Source organism: Thalia democratica, chromosome 3 (assembly GCF_965202585.1).
Source record: "Thalia democratica chromosome 3, ktThaDemo2.hap1.1, whole genome shotgun sequence".
Taxonomy (NCBI): Eukaryota; Metazoa; Chordata; class Thaliacea; order Salpida; family Salpidae; genus Thalia; species Thalia democratica.
In genome coordinates, this window is record NC_139167.1 from 100,468,238 (window position 1) to 100,474,748 (window position 6,511).

The window sequence follows — 6,511 nt, forward strand, 5'->3', positions numbered from 1 at the left end:
TTTTTTAAAATCTAAAGAAAATTTTTTTTTATACAAAATAAAAATTCCACACATAGCAATATATAAAAATCAAGATTACAAGTTAAAAAAATCATACAATTTTAAAGCTAAGTCTTCTTACCACAACTAATATAATTTGAACTTTATAAATTTTCTAAATAACTGCAAGTTTTGGATTAGTTTAAAATGCAAAATCCTATAGAAATAGCCAAAAGTAAAACTAAATTAAAGTGCTGCTTATTATATCTTTTAAAGAGTGAAGTAATATGATCAGTGAAGAACAATATTTAAATACACTATAGAAAAAGTTAAATTGCTAGATTACTCAATCTTGACTTGTTAAAATAACTTTACTACAGTAACTATTAAAATTTAAAATAGAATAATTCTCTGATAAAGCAAAACCATTTTAAACAATTACTAGTTATGGTTTGATAATTTTGCTGAAATATTTTTTTTTTATTTAGATAAATCTGATTTATTAAATTAAATTTGAGCCTTTGATAAAATATGCCAAAAACTATTTGTCTAGCTTAAATACCGAAAAACAACAAATAATAACGAACAGAATTTACGAAAATATAGTTTTAAAGAAAATATTTCAAGTCGTAAATTCTATTCTCAGATAAAATAACCAAACAAACCTGAGTCAGCGTTAGTTTTTTTGAAAAAAGTTTAAACTAGCCTGAGTTTTTCAAAAATTTCAATCTAAACTGAGTTGCTTGAATAGCCTGAGTGAGTGTCAAAATTAATGCAGCAACTCTGAAACTAACTTAGTTGAATTAGAAGAACATAAGTTAACTGTAATAGAAAACTAAATCAACTAAACCTTATTTATTTTTTATTTTTTTATTTATTTATTTATTTTTTTTTTTTTAAGGTAGAAAAACATCAGAATTAACTCACTCTCCCCTTTACAACGATAAACGTTTTCTGAAGGTCATGCAATTGAGTTTGAGCTCATCACGTGTTATTCCACCTACACTATCTTTAAATTTACTAAGAAAAAATTTGACCATTTAATTAAAAAATAAAACTAAATCTATAAACAAAAAAAGTAGAACTTTTAACTAACCAAAATAAAAAAAAAAAAAAAAACTAATCCTAACCCTTTATTGAAAAAAAACCCTGGTGACACGTCGTTTGGCAAACACTCACAAGGTTAAAATCTCAACACTAAAAACCACAAAGTGTGGGAAAATCCTGAAGCTCAAATCCCCAAGCAAGTGCTGCCGAAGTTCTGTACAAAACAACAATAGCAACAATCCAATTATGATATCACTGCCACCAAGTGATTCCACAATTAGCTGTTGAAAATTTAAGCAGCAATATACTATTAAGCAGTGTAGTTTAAAAACAATAGCTACAAAACAACAAACTCTAAAAGAAAATCTTATGTAATTTATTGCTAGCATTAAGTTAACACAAGTCTTGATCAATATTTGAAAACTTGAAAAATATTTTCTATCTTAACAAACTTGTATTAGAAGAAGTAAAAAACCTTAACAGAAATGTTCCTTTATATATTTAAAAGTAAGTTAAATAACATAAAATATCTAGCTTAAATTTATACAGAAATCAACGAGGAAAACAAAATATATAACTAATCAAGTTTATACACAAATGCACAAAAAAAATAAGACAATAAAACAATATACTCAGGCATGTGATTATAAGCACTCATGTTTCACTTCTTGTAGCAAGTTAATAGAAAATTTTTATAACCGCATTTAAACTTATCTTTTTTTATTTTTTTTAAATTTTCTGGGACACTAGACCAAAACCTTGGACCCAAATACCTAATGGAGTTTAGGCCAAGTCTTGTTCTAGGTCTTTCAGTTATAAAATTTAATTGTTTTGAAAATCTTGTATTATGTGAGTGAAGAAAACTAGCAAGAGTAAAACTTTTATGCTCAACATCAAATCCAGTCATACTATTCTGCATCAATTTACAAACTTGCAATTTAAACACATCATTCAATTTCAGCAGACCAGTTTTCACAAACAGTGGGTTTGTTGGAGTCAAAGCAGGCACACGGCAAACATACCTCACTATCCTTTTTTGCATAGTAACAATTTGTTTCAAATAACATTCAGCAGCACCACCCCAAGCAGATATACAATATTGAATATGCGGATAAAACAAACTATAATACACCATTTTAAGTGTACTCACATCCAAAATCAAACAAATAACTGGTCTTAAAGGGACAAAATGTTCAAAGTTTAACACTAGTCTGAGTTAGCCAAATTACATGGCAACCTTGTAGGTTTTATTTTAATGTTCTTTAGTTAGCTTAAATTAGCAAAATTTTAAAAGACTACTTAATAATCACTATACAAGATAATCAGGTAGTAGTTTTTAACTGTTTTACACTAGAGATTTCAACAAAGCTTTTGTGAATTTATAAACTAAATAAATGAGTGATGTGTAGCAGTATAACATGAATATCATTCTTCAACTCAACATAGGTGTGAGCTTAAAATTTTTTATGATTTATTATTTGATACTACTCATTTGTGTTGAATATATTGCCAGCTATAACAATGTTCACAAAAAATAGCTTAGGGAAATTCCCTAAAACTTAAGCAAGTGAGTCAGAGTTAGAATTGACAAATTTTGTAATTATCAAGAAAATATTTTTTTGTTTCAAAGCATAACAATACACAATATTTTAAAAAATGTACGGGTTAAAAAAAAAACATAACTATAGAATTCATATATAAGGGTGTTTCGTTAAAATCTTTAATATTGAATAATAAGTAGATAAAGTTGTTAATGTTTACTGTTTAGAGATTTTTTCTTTAGTTTTTGCCGTGTGATTTTGAAAACAATTGATCTTTCCTAAAAGTTTTAACGCTTTTTGTAATTAATTGCATTAGTTAAGCTTCATACGAGATTTAACAAACGTACTAAATTCATCGCGCTAGAAATGAGGCAATGTTGTCATTTTTTTAACTTAATGGCGGACACTGGAGACTGTTTGTAAAAAAAAATGTTTTTGTAGAAATATTAATCAAGTATTTTTATAGTAAAATTTGTTTTTTTCATTATTTAAACGTTAAAAAATCTTTATTTTGGGCTTTTACATAACAAGAGAGTCTGATCAACTTAAAAATACAAAAAAAGCCTCCGTCAAACTGAAGTAAAGCATTTTGTATCTCACGTATTTTAATCAAAAAGAATTATTTTTTCGAGTTTTATACACTTTTAGCGCTATTCTGAAACGAGCTTAAAAAAGCATTGAATGGTTAAAAATTTGGGAAGAATGTTATATTCAACATGAGCAACAAATGGACGGGAAAAGTTGTGGAATTGATATCATTGATGTTAAAAAATGTATTATTATTAGTTTTAGTAAACAAGAAAAGGCTGCTGTTTAAATTTAGTTTCAATACTTTATTAAACTCTATGCAGATGGATGAAAAGATACAGAAAGTATTACGAATAAAACCAAATGGAAAAACAAAATTTAGCAAAACGTAAAACAAATCCGATAAAAATAAGAATGGAATCTCTTATTTAGCAGCTCAAGGTTTGTAACAATTGAAAAAGTGTTATAAAAGTATTAAACTAAATAAAACGGTAATAATAATTTTTATGAAATTTCAACAACAGATAAATTAAAGAAAGAAAAAAAGAACACGAAGTGTATCGTTAAAATTTAAAGACTCTTACTTTTTTTTTAAATTACAAAAAAATTTAAGCTCATTTAAATATGTATTATTTCGTAATAATTCTTTAATCTAATATAAATGTTATAAACACAACAACAATTAATAAGAATGTGAATTACACTAATTTAATTAAATTGTTATAGTTTAATTGAATTAATCGTTTTTTTCCTTTTATCAATTTTTTATCTAGAAAATGGCCAAGGCAAATGATAGTGTAAGGTGTAACATACATCATTTTGTTTTGGGGCCAAATCGTAAAATATATTAACATTATTTATAAAATGAACATTTAAGAGTTTAAATAACCTGCAAATAAAGGGAAATAGAAAAAAAATTAAAAAAAAAATTTTTGGTTATAATGCAATATGAATGAAAAAAAGAAAAAAAATCCTTTATTTTTGAAGGGACCCTATGAAATAATTCAAACCCAGAACCTTTTTTTTTTTTCTTAAATTAAAGACAAAGGTGCGTTCTCTAAGATAAATAAAAAATTTTTTAGATAGCTTTTAAGATAAGGATAATAATTGACATTAAAGTTTTATATTTTTTGAAAAATTTTTAAATTTGCCTATAAAATTAACTTTATGCTCGTAAAACTATTATCTGTTAATGTTATTTGGTGTGAAAAATATAAAATTACTTACTTTTTTTTATAAGTTAATGAATACACTTCTGAAAAGTTTTAATTATATTTTCCCCCGTACTTGCATTTAGAAAACTACATAGAATATTTGAAAAATATTAAAGATATTTATTGAAAATTACTGAAGGAAAAAAGGTGTTAAATACTATTTTGTATTAGAGAGGGAATACATTTAGCAAAAGTGAATCATCCTCAAGAAGTATTTTTAGTTTACAGCTTGTAGGAGCATTACTAAACTTTAAGAACATTAAATTTTGAAATTCATGCTGTGCAAAAATTTTAATTTAATTCACTATAAATAAATTTGACTGCCTTTTTTATTTGGATTTCCTTTAAGATTAATTTAATTAAACTTTAAATCTTAATGATTTTATTATCTTTGTTTATTTTTTCAACTGTTATGCACTATTACATTTTTTTATAGTTTTATGAACTATTTTTAAAAATTTTTTGGTATTCCTTACTAAATAAAAATATGTCTGTTTAAAATTTATATTTTTAATTTTGTACTAAATAACTAATTCGTCAGTTCGATAAAGAAATGAAAATAAAATGTCATTTTCAGTTGACCAAATTTATAAAAATCTTTAAAACAAGGTTGCCATACTTTCAAGAAAATCAAGATAACCCAAAGCTTTTTGAAGTTTTTGAAAATTTCAGGATGACTTAAGATATTTTGAATTTTACTTTTAAACTCAGATAGATCCAGAATAATGTTAAGTTTTTTTATTAATCTTAGTGTAGATTCTTTTTTAGATCTTTAATGAGATTTAGTTTTAATATTACGTTATTGTTAAAGTTCAAGATTTTAAATATTTCAAGATAAATCAGGATAGTTTAAGGTCTTTTAGGACAGTTTTAAACTTTAAAAGCTTTAAACTATTTTTGGAGAAAAGAATATTGAAATCTTCCGCTAAAATTACTCGTTTTTGATATGTTCATACTAAAATGGTATGAAATTTCTATCTCTAAAAAGGACAGAAAAATTACAGTTTAAAAAACTGCAAGGCAAAATCACATGTTTTATTTTTTCATTCTCTTTTTGAGAATGATGGTTTTTTTTGAAGTTTTTGAACAAAATTCAGGCTATATTTCTCATTATACTAATTTAGTGTTACATGAATACCACATCATTAGACTATTTTAAATATTTCTAAATCTCAGACTGACTCAGACATGTTTAATTTTACTTAAGACTAGTAGAAAAACTCAACCTACTAAAAGTATTCAGCTTTGTTCCCTAAATGTAAACTGTGGCTAGTTTTATTAAAACATTTAGAATTTAAATAAGTTAAAGTTGATTTAGTTTTTACTAAATTATTGTTTTATCAGGATTCCATTTCCCTATAAATCCCTAAAATTGTAGTTCCTTTTAAATTTAAATTTCAAAATCCTTATAAATTTCTATAAGAAATTGAAAAGCATCTTAAAATCCCTAGAAATCCCTGTATTTTATCTTTGTTTGCATAGTTATTGAAATTTAAAAGCCAAAATAGGACTACAAGTGACAGAGTTACCAAAAAACTTCGAAACCTTGAAAAACTGAGATGGACAATTTAGACTAAAAGTCCTGGAATTAAAAAAACTTAAAAAAAAAAACAGGAAAACCTACGTTTTTCAACAAAATTAGTAAATAGCCTAGAATTTTAAGTAGTTTTTACATTTCAAGTAGAAAGATTTTAATTTGACGCGAAAACTTTACCTTTAGATTAGATAAAACATATTTGTCATCATCAAACTTTTTTTTATTAAAAAACACATTCAAAGTAGCTTTACAGTATCTCTTTAATGTTGTCAAACTATTACCAAGTATTATCAGTTTTTTATCTTAAACTTTGCTTTAAACTTAAAATAGACCCAAAAATGTGTACGTTTGAAAATCTGGAGGAAATTTTGAAAACGTGGAATTTACATTTTCAGTACTGGGACTATATGACGCCGCCAAACGGATGAAAAGTTTCCTTTTTTTAGAAATTCTAAGCAAAGTTCAGGCTATACTTTCATTTTACAAATTTAATGCTACACTAATGGAATATTTACAAATATAAGGCTGAGGCAAAATCAGACATGTTTAACTCTTCTTTGACATTTGTAGATCAGGCCTATTTAAATTTTTCAGTTTTATTTTGGTAAGCTTTGGCTAGTTTCAACATTTATTTAAAACTAAATAAGTTCAAGCTGATTTAATTT